We start from the raw sequence: 19,592 nt of genomic DNA, 5'->3' as shown, positions 1-19,592 counted from the left end.
CCTTTCGGGCGTCTTCTTTCGATCAGCGCGGCGCACAGGAGGCCAGAGGGCCGGGTCGGTATCGGCTTTGAAGCGTCCTAACGCCGCCACAATGCGTGGACGGGCCGAATCCCGCGTGTTTGCCGACCTATGTTCGACAGCTTTGACGCGTCCCCCGGCAGAGACACGAGCCGGACACCGGGGATCAAATCTGGAGATGAGCAAACCGCTGTCCCACCACACCCCGACCGATTCAGGATTGCCGCTATCCAATCCGGCGGGCAACGGGGGTCACAGGGAGGCATCGATGTATGGGGCCGAGTTACGACGCCGATAACGTCGACGTCGTATTACTCTGGATCTAACCAGGGGATCGCGACCTCGCACGTGTACAATAATATGCTCGGACAAAGCGATACCTCGATACCGGTGTTCTCCATTCTACAGAGGCCTAAAATAATTACTCTGTCGGTGAGTGGCGCTGATAAGGGGCGTACAGTGCGACTGTTTCTTTTCGATGGTTACACGGGGATGATTGGAACGCTGATTCGTTGGTTCTCTGTGGGTATCTTGGTTAGATACTGTTTATAAGAATACTATATTATTATTATTATTTAAAGAGACTCTTCCTCGGCACACAATATCAGTGTGCCTTTAGTCAATGATGCAGCCAGCTGCAATGCTGGCGAAACGTTGGGAAAAAATGACTAGTGGATAAATGAATATATTATTATTTGTGGTTTTGTATTGTAATAATATATATTGGGAGCTTTCTGTGAGTGTATAGTGATTATGTTTGGGAGGAATTTTGAAGACGATTTTTCTAACGAGAATTGGTTGTTTTAGTGGTGAAATTGCGGTTGTGTACTAGAGAGGACGGTTGATGAAATTAAATTAATAATCTCCGTTTGAATGACTATGGGAAATTGATTTTCAGTATTATAGTAACATTACGTTTGGAGATTCAGTTTCAAAGGCTAGAAAGCGTGCAATTGTCCTTAATGACATTTCAGTCTTGAAAAACCGATTTTTGACGACTAGAACGCGCACGATTATTCTCAGTCTACTCGTTATTTCTCCAAACTCCGGCATTATTCGAGCGCGGAGACCTCAAAAATAGTCGGCGCTCCCTTTTCCCAGGGGTTAGAAAATTCGCCCACATTTTTCCCGGCGGTGAAATAGGAGGAGCGCGCGCGGCACGGGAACAAAACGTTTTTCAGCGGGCGAGCGGTCGGTCGGCCGGCCGGCCGGTCCGAGTGGACGTTCTCCTTAATCGTCGCGCGAACTATTCAAATTTTGAGTATTTAAATGCGGGCTGCGCGGCATTTGCAAGTTAAAGTCGGTCGGATTTAAATGTACAAAATAGTCGCCGGAAAATGGGCCGCGGTATTTCATAAATCCGCGCGCGCGGACGCGCCTCGTCTCGTCCCAGAGCCGGCCGCGCCGGATATTTCCATGGAAATTTGTTGTCGCGCGGCGCCATAAGAACCAAAATGGATCCGTTCCTTTTTTTGCTCGTCGCGGGGATAAATGAAAAAAAAGGGACGAGAAGAATGGGAGAAGAAAAATAAATTGCGTCGCTTCGCGCCTTCTGTTTGCAGGGAGAGGAGCATCCGCGCGCGCGTTTCCACCGGCTTTTTCGCGCGGAATCGCCGCGGGAGTATCGAATACTCGTAACTTTGTTACTGCGAGTTATACGGAAGCGGCGGGATTCCAGCGCGTTGCTCTTAACTCGAGAAAAATGAGGAATGCGAGCGGGCACTTCGAAAAATCCGATGTTTTTGAGTGATTCGAGTGTTGCTGGAAATAGGCTAATTACCGGCGAGATAGTTCTGCGAGTGAGACGGACTGATTGAGATCTTCAAATGTTTGTATTTTATTGTACTGTATTTGTATTGTACGTGTCTGTATCGAGTGTACATATTTTATGTTGAATATTTTATAGACATTCAACTATTCTTTGTATATATTTGTTTTCATAAATATATATTTGTTTTGTGAGGTACCAATGAAATTTGTGATGCAGTTATATTTGATAATTCTTTTTTAAAAAGTGGGTTATCTCTGTCTGACGTATCCTACGTCAGAATAACGTCGCATGTCTTTGTTCATTGTTTTACGACAGACCTAAGGATGGTTTGCTGAAGTAAGTCAGACAAAACAAGTGTTTGATGGTGCCGAAGTGTCTCCGAAAGATTTGCCTTTCAAATGGAACGGTCCCTGAAATATAGCTGGACATTCGAGACCAGTGATGCGCGTTTTTTTGGGTCCGGTAGTTTGTCTGGCCAGATAACGTCCTTTTCTCCTGCAGGATCGTACATTACTTAGAGAAACGTTCAATTTTTCCACGTGCACGGGATATACTTTTTCCAAATACGTTTACCTAGATAATGAAACGAAACGTCGGTCGACGTATTTCGTAATAAATTCACGACTTGCGTCGAGTATTCTGCCGATTAAAAAGGTGCGCGTTACAAAGAGAAATATCGAATAGCAAGGGAAGATATTGAAGCAGAGATTGAAAACCGATAATCCGATAATTTTATCGGTCTGAAATCCTACCCCGTAATCGAGAATCAATAATTTCGGATCTTCGAATGCTAATACTCGTAAGTAGAAGAAATTTGCAAATTACTGGCAAACGGTACGCTAATTAAAAGATCGAAGAAGAAATATTATCGTTAATCAATACAATCTCATATCTTAAACTTCAAACACTGAAAATTACAAAAAATTCACAAGCAAGTGGTACACCACAATAGGACAATTTCACATCTTCAAATGTCGATACTCAGCGCCACGAAAAATTCATAAACAATTAACAAGAATGATACACAAAAATTAGAGCTAAGAGGCAACGTTGCGCACTTTCGTTGCAAATGGCAAATCACTCGTTAACCGATACAATCTCATATCTTGAACTTCAAACACTGAAAATTAGAAAAAACTCACAAGCAAGTGGTACACCACAATAGGACAATTTCACATCTTCAAATGTCGATACTCAGCGCCACGAAAAATTCATAAACAATTAACAAGAATGATACACAAAAATTAGAGCTAACAGGCAACGTTGCGCACTTTCGTTGCAAGTGGCAGATCGCTTATCGAATTCCTGCCACGCCTCGCAATTCCTGTATCCGTGACTATCGTCGACGAATTTCGCCTGCTGGAGCCTGGACTCAGGCTTCGGTCCCGTCAGCCACGAGCGGCCGGCACCCGAGCACGTAATCCGCCATGTTTCCTCGCCAATATCCCAGGCCGCGGACAACCCAACGAAAAATCTACCCTTTCCTGGACCCAGCGCCGGATGTCCCCACGCGCAACTTCCGCAATTAATCTCGCCGTGGGAATAATGCCGACACGGCTCCAGCTATTCGCAGATACGGAACGCATATCTTAACTACCGCCGTTCATTAAAATATCGTCTTGCAGAGCCACGTTATGGATATCAGACGTGTTCGTGATCAAGGAGACGTTTAACACTGGAACAACCGTACCAGTCGAAATTACTGGTTTTAACGTTTTTATTTCGTAATTATTGATATCTTAAGAGCATTGAATATTCGAAATGATCTTGGAAGTAAATAGCTTCATTTGAATACTATAATAAATGTCTGAAGAAATTGATAATAATCAATTATTACAATTTTTATGGGGATTACATATTAGTCGTATTAAATGCTCGGCAGTTCTAGTGTTAAAAAATGTCGCGCGTGGTTGTAAAGTAGATACGCTTTCGAAATATCGATTTCAAACGTAATTGTACGGTTTGATTCGATAGAATCGTCATTGTTCTGTTGAACAAACGTCAATAACGACAATGGTTTAGATTACAAGAATCACCTGGAAAACCCATAAAACTGGAAAACATCTATAAAACATACAGAATTCCTCTAAATCGAAAGTTTCGCGGATATTCTCTAATTCTGCAAGTTTCTCAAACAGTTACTTATAGAAACAACTGATTTATCAGTTGTAGATTACTACAGAAAGTTGAAATTCACTTACGTTTGAAGTTATTCAATTATTTTCTTTCTTTTCGAATAGAACATCGCCATAGAACAGAATAAAGCTTCGAACTTCCTTTGTTCTTTCCCTCCTTAATTCCATTCTAAGTCATAATTCCTTTCGAACATACAAATTGACGATTCCCGTCCCGCCGACTCCATTGCCGCAACTAGTACTCCATTAATCAAGGCTCCCGATTAATCAAGATCACGGTATCTATGCAAACTGCGCGCCGCGACGTTCCATTTACAGAATCCCACGTGCACGGGCGGCGCACGCAGGGAATACTTTCCTCGTGCTCGACCGGTTGATCCCGATTTTCATTCCCATTAATTTCTCGCGATAGCGGACGACTGAATGAAGCGGGAGGCCCATTGTTCCGTTCGGCGAACAATACCGGTTACGCGTCTTCGTGCACGCGTCGAGGCATCCGGCGAGAGCAGAGGCTAGACGCCGGGACAGAGGAACTATTAAAAGAGACTATCCGCCGGACCAAGTGATTAATACAACGGCGATGAGATTCTCAGCCCCTGTGCGATGTACTTTCGTAGTCGCGCGCGTTCGAATTACTTGTCGTTAACGGTTCAATGGAGAAACAAGCAATTCCATGCTATTTCTAAACGTCTAAATTTGAACTCGAAGCAATTCAATGACCTGTGTTTGTCGAATTACATTTAAACTATCCGTCACGAAACATTGTTTGTTCAATGTTCATCGAATTCTCGAACTTTCAATTGTTACATTTAACTTCTAATTTCAATACAAATGTATAACCTATTTAATGTAAATGTTGAGCCTTTGGTTTATTGTAGAATTCAGTTGATAATGCAACTGTTCAATTTAATTTTTAATTTTAATACAGATTTTTCAATCGTTTTGATTGTTGAGCCGTTAGATTCATTACAGTTCAGCTGAAAATGCTGTTAAATTTAATTTTTATTTTTAATGCAGATTTTTCAATCGTTTTGATTGTTGAGCCGTTAGATTCACTATGTTCAACCGAAACTGTTCATTTCCGAGATCACTTCGAATATTCCATTTCGAGAGGGCGATAATAGTGAAACGAGGGAGCCGAGATAATTATTTGATTATGCACCGCCAAGGCGTAAATGAACGAACATCAATTTTTCTAGGAACAATAGGATAAACGATGAACGCGAGCCTAGCGCCCGGGGAACGAGCGATGAAAGGATCGAAGATCGATGCGAGGGAGAATGGGCTTGACGGAGAGCCTCCGATAGAGAGAGCGTTCCTGCGGAATTCTGGAACACCGGTTCCCCCCGCGTGGAAATTAAAGCGCTGACAGGCATCGTAACAAATGGTTTTATTACGGTGTATAGGCTGTAACGGGCTGGATGTTACGGGTTAATATCCGAGGAGGTGTAAAGGATAGAGATTGATCGCCCGGTAATGGGTATACTTCAGAAATTGAACGCCGATGGTGTTACGGGCCACCGTCCCGTGTATCGTCAGGCTGAATCGGTAGCTGGTACGCTGCGCCGACGTGTCACGTCACTGTTAATTGATAAAACATCGAGGCCGCTGGCCCCTGTCGAACGGAGTCCATTTTTTACGCGGCTTCTCTTCTTTTTCCCGTGTCCGTTCGCGTTGAAAGGTGTCCGCGCCGCTTAATTGTGATGGAAATGGGAATTTAGAGGAGGAAGAATTATTCTCGAAAACCTGAGGCATCCGCGTTCGGTTCACAGGAAATTGAGAACGTAATATTCCATCTTAATTTAATACCTTTTTATATAAATTCAGTACTTCCCTCTGGTTTCCCTTGAAAATTTCGGACTTTTTGCGGTATTCAACCCTTTGATCCACGGAGGCGACTCTCAGTCGCGAATTGATTCGACACAGCATTGCAAATAAACACTGTAAAGTATGACAATTACTATTAAACTTTGTGCAATGCAACAATTGAGATAAAATAGTTTTGTTCCTCGGTTTACGCGCGATTTCTAAGGTTAGTTTCAGAAAATATCGTCTGTAGCTCGTTAGAAAACGTCGAGTGTTTCCAGTGAGTTAAATATGATCTTTGGAAAGCTCGATTTTCCATTCCTAACATCATTGCAATTATACCACGATCAACTTCTAATTCGATCGAAGCGTAGAGGGTAATGAAATCGAAGGTTCCTCGAGTTCTCGAGAAAAAGTGATAAAGCCCCGCGACCGGGGATCGATTCCCCGTAAATTACACACACACAGGCCTCCCAGCGGGTCGAAGGTGCGGGGAATTAGAAGGGCAATGCATCAGTTCCGGAAACCAATTACACCGAATTTGGGAATTTTGTGATATTCCCCGCGGAATCGAGGCCGGGATCCTGGGATTAAGGCGATTCTAATTAAATTGCGGAACGTTTCGCTGCCTCGAGTTACGCGACCAATTATCTTATCCAACTCGCGAGCCGGCTCTAAACAGAAATTACAGCGACCGTTTCTAATCGATCCTAATAACGCGAGGAAAATACTTTCCCACGGAAATACTCCGTCAGACCTCCAGCCTCCCCTCGAAACGCGAAAAACGAATGCTCATTTGCGTAACGAGAGGACCGACATTAATTTCATGCGATGCGCGATCGCGAACATTAATTTGAAATCTAACGAAACCGGCTGCCAATTAAATTCGCGTCGTTTGAAGCTCAAAACGTACGAGAAACGCCGGGAAACGAGCGACACGAAAAACGCAGATTGGTTCGTCGACGCGCAGTTCGATTTTGCGCGTGCCGCTCGCGATCGATCCGACGAGTCGAGCGAGGAAAATATCGAACGGAGAAGCTCGGATCCGCGTCGCGACGCAGCCGGCTAATCTGGCGATCTAGCCGCGTCCGATGTCGCAGCTGACCCAGTTCATCAGAAGCAACAACCGACACGTAAGCTCGTTATTTCGAAGTCATTGAACGGATCAAGGCGGATATAATCGTAGGTTGATTGATTCGATCCACCGCGCAATTATAGTGGCCAGTGGTCCGCCGCTAATATCTTATCGGCTGCGCCGGACGATCCTTCCCAATCAGTCTCCCCGAGCTAAATTAATTAAACGGTATCCTGCGATGATCGGTTTGGTAATCAGTAAATCAATGCCGGCGCCAATTAGCGTCGGTGTTTAACGTCTACGCGAACAATAAACACCGGTTGTATCCGCCGCGCGGCTGTGTCGCTCGGGTCGCAACGGTCTGCCGGTGAACCGCGTTTTAGCGTGAGTTTCGTTCGCTTCAAACTTTCGATCGATATCAATCTGGAAGGTTGAGTCGATCTCGACGTTGAGTGTCTAAAGATTAACGGGCGAAGATTGCTTGAAATGTGGAGAATCTTCGGCAGATCAAGCTAAACTATGTCATTTTCTATTTGGAGGACGAAGTAACGAACAATTGATTTAATTAGTTGAACTTTCCATCGTTTAAGCAATTGACATAATTTAGCTTGATCTGCCGAAGATTCTCCACTTCGACGAGATGACATTTTCTATTTGGAAGACGAAGTAACGAACAATTGATTTAATTAGTTGAACTTTCCATCGTTCAAGCAATTGTCATCTCGTCGAAGTGTCAATATTCGAAGAGTTAAAATTTCGGAAAAAAGATTCCGTAGAATCCCAGGAAATTAACCGTAACAGATGGGATTGACGAATAAGAGTTCAGCTCCGAATCCCATCCATCTTGATCACCATCGAAACCATCGAACTAACGGATACTCAAAACTTCGTAAAACTATGCTGCCCGCGGTCGAGCCGAACAACGAGGCCGGTAATCGGTTACACCTTGACCGCGTAATTAGGCCGGTCCGTCAATGTCGCTGATAATTGAATTCTATTGACCGGTCGCCGGCGGGGAGAGGGATCATTAATCGGTAAGTCGCTTAAACGCGAGCCACTGACAACAGCTAACAGTCGGTAATTCAACCGGATTACGTAGAACGGCCGATCAACACGCGCTACTTCCGATAGGCAGTAAATATTCCGGCCGCGACTGTCAAATTAACCGGCGGATTGAAAATGTGTGGCCAGCGCCCACGCATCTGGACACGCGTGCAGAAACAAACACTAGCGCGCGCGGCAACGCACGGCTCTGTTAATCCAGCGACGTCAAACAGCCGTGTGCTTCCCGAGCAAACCGTGGACCACTCGCGCGAACGCGAGCCTAACCTGCCCTGACCGGCGCGACTGCATTTTAACCCTTTCAACCATGCACTACGCGTGCTGCGAATGGACCGAATTTTACTGCGCCCATTGAAAGTGGGTACTGTATTTTTACATTGTTCGACACTTGTTTGCAGCAGAGGAAAAATTGAAGCAATTTCGAGATGCTCAGATGTTACTTGATGAATGGAACTTGATAGTAATGAACACTTTTTTCTTATTTCATGGGTGTCCATTTGTATAGGGTTCAATGATAGATCAAATTGTCTTAACACTAAAACTGCAGTTAAATTGACTGATTGTTGTCATTAGTAATTTATTGGAAGAAGGAAAATTATAGGCATATTTTATATCTATGTCTGCTGTGAAATATAACAAATGATAGAAGAATAATATTTCATTTGGATTCAAAAGAGTCGAGTAATATTTTCGCTTGTCAAATTCTGTGAAAAATCTTCACGCGTCTGACGTGATATTGTGGGTCAAGGGGTTAACGAGAGAACAAAGGTTGGCAATTTTAGAGAGAGAAAAAATCATCAGTTTCCTGACGATTTTCGATACGCACCACAAATCTTTACTCGTGATTGGGAGTGAATGTGTTCTAGCCAGTGGCACAGGTCATTGGCGAGGTCCGATTGTTACGCGGCGGCAACAGAGTGTCGCGATCTATCCACGGAACAATAACTGGCTGGGAATTAAAGTAGAGGATTTTCAGTCGGCCGCGCCGCCGTTCATCGATTCGACCTCTGTTGTGTTTCTAAAGCTCCCGGATTGCAAGGCGATACATTGCGATATGGCCTGGCGGTGTGGGGATTTAATATACGAGTGGCGGTCGACGAATAATTCAACCTACCCCTTTGAACTTTTCTGCTCGGAGGAATGTTTATCGTGGAAAATAGAGGAGATTCTCATGTTTCGAATGAGAAACAAGTAGGTTTAATTAACGGGCAATTTTAGAGTAACGATTCTACGAGCCAATTAAATAAAACATTGCTTCAGATACGTTAGCGAATTGTCGAAATTATTTCACTGATCGAACAGCTACTAAATTCAATCATAATGGCTAAATTAATATATTCCATAAAATCAATCATTTCCGGTAAGTAAAACTGATGAATTGTCGTTGATATATTGAACTACGAGCTAACTATATCAAACATTATTTCAGATGCGTTAAAGAATTGTCGAAACTATTCAAGCCATTAAATAAAAAAACATCACATACTACATCTTGATTACAGTAACAGCTACAAAATTCAGTTACAATGACTAAATTATTTTCCATAAAATCGATAATTTCTAATAAGTAAAACTAATGAATTGTCGTTGTCGACGAATAATAAGTTTCAAGTTATTTGTGCTTTATATTGTATCAGTCTCTTAATTAAAAGTTAATTCGTCAATTATCCCTAGTGAGGTCGAGTTAGGTGTTTTTCATTTCGATTGAAGGGAAAAGTAGAATTAGGTTCGAGAGATCAGCCACGACCTACATAGATGGCGAATTATGTGCCCCCGGAGCGGATCAGAGACCGAACCGGCCCGCAATACGTACTCGTCTAACGTCCGTGATCCTCGCGCGTCACCGTTTGATCTTGGTTACCCCTTGGTAATGCCCTCGTAAGTTCTCCGCGCCGCAGTCATATCTCCTCGGGTACCGTGCGCAACGCGCGCCGTGGAAACTTGGCGCGCCGTTAATCAACCGCAAGCCAGTGCTAATCGAGATTCAAATTTCGATAGGGGACGCTGGATCGAACTAGTTCCCGTTCCAACGTCGAACTCTGTGTAATTCTTTCGCCATTAATTCGAACAAGAATGGTACCTTCGAAATTAACGCTAGAACTACCGAGCATTTGATACGATTAATGTGCAATTCCTATAAAAATTGTAACAATAGATTATTTTCACTTTACTCGGGCGTTCATTATAGTACTCAACTGAAACTATTAACTTTCAAAATCATTTCGAATATTCAATGCTTCGAAAATATCAATAATTGTGAAATAAAAAGATCGAAACATTTTGACTGGTACGGTAGTTCTAGTGTTCAAGAGGAATATAATTCTATCGGATGTAATTGCTTGAAAAGATAAATAAGTATCGAATAAATCAATCAATTTTAAAGGAATCTATTAAATTCAGGTGAATATATATTTTTAGTCAAATTTTCTATATACCGATAAGTTACATACGCTTATTAGTGTGGCAATCAATTTCATTGCTAAATTAATTTTAAACGAACGTGCCACATGCATGTTCCCATTTCTTAATGAATCAAACAGATACATAAATAAATCATTAACCCTCATTCAATACCAAATGAAATAAACAGAAATAATCCATTCGAAATATCCTAAATTACGCGAAGAATCGACGAAATTTTCAATAATCGCGTTCCGACGATTTACATTAAAAAAGGAAACACAGATCGATCGGTCCGAATCGATCGTACGAATGAATTATCGGTAAATCGGGATCGCGGGCGGAAAACAGAAATTCGAACGAGAACACGTTGCACAGGGAAACGGTCGCACTGTTCCGATCGTGATTCTAATCAACGAAATCGCTCGATCAAATTCATTTAATGTCCGAACGAGTAATCCCGACCGCGCACGACGAAATTCGGACATCCATATTTAACGGTCCGCGATTGAGCGCGGCTCCCGCGCGCACGGTATCACGCGACGTCGATTACATTATCTAGCAATTGCATTGATTACACGTGTACACGTTCCCTCTAATTACGCACTTTGCTGGAACCGCGGCGCGCGGGCGCAGTTTGCGCGGCAAAACGAATTGGTCATAACGCGAACGCGGTGTCCGCTAACTTATTTCCGCGCCCTGCCGGCGATTTATTCCGCGGGGCACGCGGACAAGCAAATATCGGGCCGGTAATTACTATAAAAGATTACGATAACACCCGGAACCCGTGTGTCCTCTCGAAAACGATCCGATTTACGGCGGCCGGTCGTTGTTTATTGCGCCGCGGACCGTTTAATGCCGGACGATGCGTTATGGCGCGTTTACACCGGGCGAATGTTCGTTTGCCCTCGGTTCGATGAAATTAAAGTACGAATGAACGTTTGTTTGGTTATAATAAATGATGCTAGGAGTTTAGATATTCGTTGATCGGTTGAGAGTCGCTGGAGTTTAGAGAGACTTGAATATTTGCGAGTGTCGGGTGAATTTTAGAGACAAATGTTTTCGAATATTTCCGAATGCTCGCTGGAAATTGGAGACAAACAGTTCGAGCAGTTGAATATTTGCGAATGCTCGCTGGACTTCGGAGATAAAGGCTCGGGTGAATATTATTTGCGAATGCCCGCTGAATTTTAGAGACAAATGTTTCGCCCGTGGAATATCTCCGCAAACATTCGAGACATGTGTCAAAGAATAGCGGTGCGCGTCGCGAAACAACGAAAACCTAAAGAAATAATTGTTAAGGCCACTTACAGCCTTAACGTTTCGTCCGACCCCTTAAAACCATCGTACCTTTTAGTTTGTATACACCTTTTATGTTTGCTACGGCTTATTGTACATTTGGTAGTTTTTTCGAAATAATAGGAGCCTTCGTCCCGTTCACAACTTGCAATCGTCTTTACGGTATTACGAGAAGGGACCGTGGCAGCCATAAATCCCTGAACCCATAAGGCCCGCGATTATTGCTGTAGATTTTCTTTGCCTATTGTTTACATCTGGTGTCCAGTCACCAGTATTTTTAACTCTCTTGCCCGTCCGTTAGCATGTGTTTCTAAGGCCAAGCGTTTCTTGCTTTTTACCTGCCACGGTCGGCGATTGCAAACGGGACGAATTAGTTATTAACTTTAGCAACTAGGAAGACTAGAAGGGAAGGGATTGTGTCTCCCTTCCACAACCATTTTCAGATCGAAAAGGGCCAACCAGAACGTCTTCACCCCCGTGAAGACGACATTGCGGAGGTGTCGTCGAAGACGATTCTGGGAGGCCCAGGGAGTCGAGAATAGCGAGTCGAGAATAGCGAGTCGAGAATAGCAGTCGAGAATAGTCAGTCGAGAATCATAGTTGGAAACAAATAGTCAAACAAGCAAATAGAGAGCATCGAACATATTTCGAGTCACTACACTGATTTTCACAAGTAAATACAGTCCACTTCACAAACCTAAAAATTCGCACAAAGTTAATTCGGCGTGCGACGTACTAGTTTAACTACCGAACATAGTCGGTGGAAAACAAGGTACACGACAATAATATCAAAATCTATTGTTTAGAGTAATTTTTAGTAATTCAATCCATTATTCAAGGAATCAGTGCACTTACCAAGGAAGATACAACCGAAATTTCCGGCGGCACGGAATGCGTTAGAGAAACCGACGTTCCTCCTCGAGCGACACGACTCAAAGCCCAGAAAACTCGAAGCTCGACAGCCACGTACGGAAGACAGCGGGACGCGATCACGCAATTTCGCAGTGCATGTTCCTCGGAGCGTCGAGGGACTGCCCGGAAAAACCGAATCAAACGGAACACGGTCAATGCGCGGGGAAACCTGGGCAGCGTGGAATTGAAACGAAGAAATGAATGAAACCGTGGGAGCCTGAGCGACTTCGCGGAAGGTAGCAACGAAGAATGGCTCTCGTGCGCAGTTCGGTTAATCAATCACTCGGCCGCGGCTCTCTTTATTCGCCGATGCCGAAACGGGAGACGTATAAACCGTCGTCGGCGCCGATTTAACAGCGATGAAATATCGCGAGTGCCGTTTCGCTTTATAACGCCGGTTATTAAGAGGGCTGCCAACAATTTCACGGTCCATTGTGCCCCGAGTAAACGCGCCGGGGCGTGCGGCGCTCGGTCTCCGTATCGCTGGGAGGAATCACTCGCGAGATGTAACGCGTTAAGGTCATCGGCCGTCTAGCCGGCTCATCGTTGCATGCGCTCGCTGCTGCCGACCGTTTAGCAACGTAACGCCAGTCGAATAACGCTCGGAGACATAATTTCGGACTTTCTGCGGTATTTAATCCTTTGATGTACAGAGGCGACTCTCAGTCGCGAATTGATTGGACGCAGCATTGTAAATAAACATTGCGAAGTATGACAATTACCATTAAACTTTGCGCAATGCAACAATTGAGATAAAGTAGTTTTGTTCCTCGGTTTACGCGAGATTTCTCGGGGTAGTTTCAGAAAATATTTGCCTCGTCGGAGAATGTTAAATATTTCTAGTAAGAAACCTCCGAGTGCAAAGGGTTAATGTGAGGAATGGGTATATCACCTTCGACGGAAGTTGATCAGAGGAAATAGTGAATTAATGGGAAATAGTCAATGATAATGGAAAGTTGAAACAATAAGTAATGATACGATTATTGCGTGTACATCTGAGTTACTGTCGATTCGTTAGATAATGGTAACGTTTGTATTCCTAAGAAAGTGTATTCAAACCATAAAAACACTGAACTAAATGAAACCAACCTAAATTAATCACCTTATACAATGTACGATTGACGGAAGATTCACTCGCGTCAGATTATTGTCAATAACATTTGACGGCCGCTTTTGGGCGCCGACAGTGCACAGAAACCAATGTTTCAAGCCTTTAGGCGCCAACAGTAGGCAAAAGGTTAAATGACCGACGACCTTTGCCCCGCGAAAATCCTCTGGCACCGACTCCACCAAGGAAATAGGCAGCGCTCGTTACCATCCGCGAATCGCTATCGTTTCGCGTCGCTGACACGCGGCACACACTCCTCCGCGATGAATCGCAAGTTTTCCCCGCATTTCCGCGTAACTCTTGCCCGTGGAGACGCGCCAGAAAGTTTCGCGGAGCTCGGGCAACTTCCATCCACTCGAAGGACAAACGTCTCGATCGGCCAACTTGGTCGGCGGTGTTGCTCGTCGGGAAATAATCGGTAGGGAAGCTGCGACTCACCCTGATTCTTCTTTGACTCCTTCCTCTGGCCGACCTTCGCTGGTCCCGGGGATGAATGGAGCATCCGGAGGGAGAGACCGGTTCGCCTACATCTCGGATCGCTTCGATCTGCAACAGAAGAAACTTTCATTTCAGAACGCGTGCCGGCAGGGTGAAAAATCTGCGGGCGAAACGGAGGTTTCTTGGGACCCAGAGTCTGGCTGGCACTTGGCAAGAATTCTCTTGCGCCGGAACAGAATTTTCTTGCCATTCAGATGAAAATTTTGAAAATTGGGTCGGCCGGAGAATTCTCTTGGAATTGGGTTAAGTTTATTCTGCGTTGGTAAATTTTCTTGGGATCGAGGAGGAATCTTGCGGTTTGAGCCGGGATTCTTCTGGGTTTTAGAATAAGGTATCAGAGTTTCTATGGTTTCAAGTGCTCGGTGGTTTGAATATTTCGATCGTTATGTTGGTCAATGTTTATAGTTGACACGTAAGAATTTTTGAGAGTGATTCTGCAACAGGGGAAACTGGAATAGAGTAAAGTAACCGAACAATCGATGCATTGTTTCTTTTTCGCTGTTTTTTTGAAGAAAACAGATGGCGAAGGGAGCAACCGCAAGTTCTAAACATTGCACGATAGTTGTCCAAACGTCCTAACTTTTCAACTTACAATCCAACTTCCCGTCAGACATCAAACTACCGCCATCCTTCCAACGAGGCATCGCAGACAAAACACCATTTCATTCGTCATCCTCGAAAACAACAACTCTGCGAGCCGCGTTTCAAAACTCCATTGTTCGCGACGCGTGGCCGTCAACGTCTAAATATTTGCGCAGCGAGAAATTAATTGCACGAGTGTTTGGCGAACGCGGCCAGTGTATCGGCGACGGCGTCATTGGGATACGCGCGTCCTCGCGACAATAACGCCGGCGACGAGAATGGCCGCGGCCGTGAAATGAACTCTGTCGCGCAGCGAGCTGCTCTGTCGACTCGATTATTATTAAAATTAATTGATCTCGTTCGGTGGGCTCACTTTAAATTCTGTCAACTTTGGAGAATGCGAGTCGTTTATTGTGTTTGGAGGTTACCCCTTTGACGGTTATCCCTAATTAGCCGATATTACTATATGATTACCTGTTAATAACAGAATATACTGATACTTTAGACCTGATATGTTTCGCAGTTATTTATGCTTCTATAAAGTAGACCAAGCAATAATATCATAATTAAATATCTTCTAACTATTACGTTCAATAAAAAGTAAAAAAATAAAAACTCTCGAGTAGTTGAGATTGATAAGACGTAGAATAATTAAATTATCAAATAAAACAGGACAACGTGGAACAGAAATTACTCTCTATTCAGTCAAAGTAGACTGACGTAGTTTTCTATAAAGTAGACCAAACAATAATATAATAATTAAATATCTTCTAATTATTACGTTCAATAAAAAGAAAAACACAAAGACTCTTAAGTAGTTAAGGTTCATAAGTCACAGAATAATTAAATTAATCAAATAAAACAGGACAACGTGGAACAGAAATTACTCTCTATTCAGTCAAAGCAATGAATTCCATTTTGAAAAATGTCTGCCGGTCGCGACTCGACAGTCGACGTGTTAATCACGTAATTGCCGGAGTTCTACGCTCGCGAGAATTTTGACGAGCGGTCGATGACACGAAGGATCCACGACCCCGTTCACGCCGGATCGACCCAATTCGAACTTTCGCCGACGGCTCGGCGGCGAAATGAAAAATGACCCGACCCCGAAGAAAAAAAAAAAAACTTTCTTGACTCGTGAATTATTCCGCGATTGCCGGCGATCGATGCCACGGACGGACGGATCGACACGCTCGGGATGATCAGCGGCGTCCGATTATTCGGGAATCTCATTTCGCCGGATCCGATAAATTGCAGGGATCCCCGCGTCACGTCCGGATTATTGGATTTTATTAGGGGAAAGTACAGAAATTGCCCCGTAATACCTTGTCATTTTTCTCGGGTCCGCGGCGTTTGACGCGATCTCTATCGGGCCCTTCGCTCGAATTATCGGAATTCCGTTTCTGCTCGCGATTAACGTACCCGCCGATTGTGCTGAGTCCTCTGCGACATTTCGACAATCATTTCAAAAGATTCCTACAGAATTATGCTTTCCGGTGGTTTCTCTATGATTTCATGCGAGTCTTTTATATTCGCTGCGCAAAGGAATGGAAACGAGACTGCTAAAAGCCAGAATTTTGTGAAGAATTTTTAGTTTATAGAATCTATAGATTAACTATAATTATAAAATATATTCTATACTTTATTCTATCGTTCCTAGACGTGTTCGTTTATATAGAATCTAGAAAGTAGTGTCTCAAGAACAGAGAATACATAACATTACTAAAGTAACAATCACAAATTAACACACTTTACCACATATCTGCCTTATTCCCTAAACAACTATTCCAAACGACAAAATCCTTCGATTACTCAATCACATTTGGTTTCGATAAAATAATCCTTCCTTATTCCCCAAGCAGCAATTACTCGAAGCGACAAGATCCTTCGATCACTTCCACATCTCCAGCCGCGTTCGAGCCAAGCGCTTAAAAATTCAGCGTAACACCCGGAGATATTCCGTGGCGTGATCAGCGAGTCCTCGCGTGCTCCATTTCCCCGATCCGTTCGTTCGATCGGTCCGTTTTGACAAGGACCCGCGTCGGTCGCCTCCAGGGTTGGCCGAGCAAACGGTGGAAACAGGCAAAACGACGGAGCCGCGGTGATTGGCTGCTGTTACGCGACAAATGTAGATGTCAAACGCGATTAGGGGTATCCGGCGTAAACGCGATCCAAGAATTCCCCCGCGGCGATAAGCGACGCGACGCGACGCGACGCGTACCGGTATCGACTGATTTCCGGCAGCCTCGTGGCGGCTCGGACGGTCATTGCGCGCCGGCCTCAGATGATTAGGCCTTATTCGCATTCGCGGACACGCGTCCCGGCTCGTTAATTGCGACGCAAGCGAAGCCTTCGGGGAAGGCCGGCTGCGAATCGGACGGATCTCGGAACTTTGGACTGACGTGGACCCATTCAACGTGGATTTCCGTGTGTGCCTCCAACGAATAGATGACGATACGAACTTGCGGCTCACAGATTAACTGGTACACGTAATTCCGGACGAAAACGCGGACGCCTGTGTCGCGTTTACAGTAGCGCAGCTTGCGGAGCAATTAGAATTCAGAGGCGACACTGAAACCACCGGACAAAGTCACTCATTTCTGACGTCTTTCTGCAGTCATTGAAAAGACAAATGTTTCTTTGAGAAATCATTGAAGGAATCGACTTGGAACCGCGTGAAATGAATTGTAGAGAAATTGAGTCTCGACAGACGCACTCTTAGAGTTAGAGATGCGTCAAAAGCTCAGTTGAACTGGTTTTAGATTTACCTTCCATGATCTCCAGTAGTCTCTCGTTAATCCTTTCAGTAGAAATACTATATAATACGATATTTGAATCGAGAACCGATACACACTACAACAATACTGCGAGCGGATTCAGCTATGCACGATTTGCGTTCATCCTGTTCCATCAATTCAATCTAACGTCAGACGTGTTCATCAAACAATTCGCCACGCTAATTCAATAACTAAAACAGACACCCGAATCCTCATTCCCCCAACAATACCCACGAAAACCCAGCTAAAATCCGGAAACCACCTCGGAAATCCAAGCCGAGTCACGACCCATATCCAGTTACGTATCAAAACTGCAGGCCAACAAGCCCCGACCGTCGAATCACCATTGCGCTCACGTTGCGCAAACAATCGTACAGCAGAGGCCGCTGGCAGAGAGCAGACAGACGGAACGTCGAGGCCAATGGGCGGGAAGGAGGGCGAAAAAAGGAAATCCGCGAACGGCGGTCGCCGACTGCGTCAATTAGCGGTGTCGCTCGTCAACAACGGGCTGCAATCGGCCAGAAAGTTTTCAAGGCATCCGGCCGACCGGACGGGAACAGAGGACACGCGCGTGTACACGCGTGGCCCGTCGTGTTTCGGTTCGTCAGGGTGATTGGCGCGGCTCAAACGATCGGCCGCGGCTCGCCACGAGAATTTGCGATCCCGATAGCCCGCCATTCCCGTGTCGCGCGCGCGGTCATCTTCGTGTAAACGCTGATTCGCGCGGCTCGGGCTGCTGCTCTTACGGGCCCCACGGAGCCCAGAGACACACGGCGTATTTGCTCGGCATCCCGGTCCCCGCTCCACCGTGATCCGGGGATGATGTGGCTTTACGCCGGGATTAGCCGGCCGTGATCCGCCACCTGCGAATATCGACGATTCCTCCGTGGAATCGGTGTCACCGTTCGCCGGCGATAATGTTGCGGCCTGCGCGCAACAACGCCGCCAATCGAGTTGCGAGAATTCTCGCCGGCTTTGCCAGCTTGTCGGGACACCTGATTTTCGCGTGCGTCTGTCGACCGTCTGATGGGGATTGGGGCTTGCAGAGGTTAGTTGGTGCGTTCCGTTTTAGCCGTGGGATTGGGAGTTCGGTTGATTTTCCGGTGGGAAGGTTTAGTTTTCTTGGGAAATTGTGGTGCGAAGGGATTGTGGAGTAGTAGTGAGATAGGAGCAGCTGTTATCGTGTATTTTAATTAAATTGGTCGCTCAGAAGTTAGGACGGTTGGTACGAATTTTAATAGAATAAATGATATTCTTATTGGCTCGAGGATTTAATCGGAGCTTTGTTCGTTCTAGGTTGGGAAGCTTTTTCTTTTATAGCTTCTTAATATAACATTCTTATTGGTTCGAGGATTTAATCGGGGCTTCGTTTGTTCTAGGTTAGAAAACAATTTCTCTTATAGTTTCTGAATAAGTTATATAATTATTTCAGAAGCGAAAACATTAATTCCCTCGATTTGTTTCCTGAATGTTCGAAATGTTCAAATACGATTTGCCGAAGAATGGTCCTTTGTGCGAACTTTCATTTCGAGTTTTTGGAATTTTAACAGATTCTGTGCTTCGTTACTATCAGGTGTATGGAAGCACATAGTCTTCGTTCCAGAGATCAAATGCAAAATAAATAATCGTAGGTGTATTAACCAGAGATTCGAGGATCTCGCGTGCAAAGGCCATTGATCCTGCTTTACTACCTCGGATCCTCAACTCCTGCAATTTATACGTTGCATAAAGTGCAGCTTACAAGTAGATCGTTTATTTAGAATTGATTGTAGCTTGATAAATACGTTAGCAGCCAGCAGCCCGGAAAAGAAGAGGTAAAGTAATAAGAAGACTGGATGTTCCTAACAAGCGCGCGGCAAAGTTCGCGGCCGAATCAGAGTAACGGTAATTTATAGTTGCGCATTGGGCACCGGCGAGATCATGCTCCGACCAGTCGGATGGTTTCGGAACTATTCGCTAGCGAACTGCGGATCAAAGTTAGCTGCCAGGGTTCGGTGGACCGCGAGGCGATAAAACGTGGAAAACGTTCGTCCTGTCTGTGTGTTCCGCTTAGTACCGGATACTACCACTAGATACCCGCGGAATCTCTCGTAAACTATGAAGGAAATTCGAATAACATAAAATTGTTGCGAGGGATAGACGAACGACG

At 44.7% G+C, this 19,592-nt stretch overlaps 1 protein-coding gene across 4 annotated transcripts in view; it reads right to left on the bottom strand.

Annotated features, from left to right (window-relative positions):
• The window catches only part of LOC116429918 (uncharacterized), a 383,306-nt gene that overhangs the window by 252,112 nt on the left and 111,602 nt on the right, over positions 1 to 19,592 (bottom strand). For all 4 annotated transcript variants that reach the window (XM_076374295.1, XM_031983448.2, XM_031983449.2 and 1 more), the window contains one exon: positions 14,025 to 14,132. The gene's annotated coding sequence lies outside the window, so the exon portion shown is untranslated. The remainder of the gene's footprint in view (positions 1 to 14,024; positions 14,133 to 19,592) is intronic.

The sequence above is a fragment of the Nomia melanderi genome, chromosome 2 (assembly GCF_051020985.1).
Source record: "Nomia melanderi isolate GNS246 chromosome 2, iyNomMela1, whole genome shotgun sequence".
Taxonomy (NCBI): Eukaryota; Metazoa; Arthropoda; class Insecta; order Hymenoptera; family Halictidae; genus Nomia; species Nomia melanderi.
This window is presented reverse-complemented; position numbering and strand designations above follow the sequence as displayed.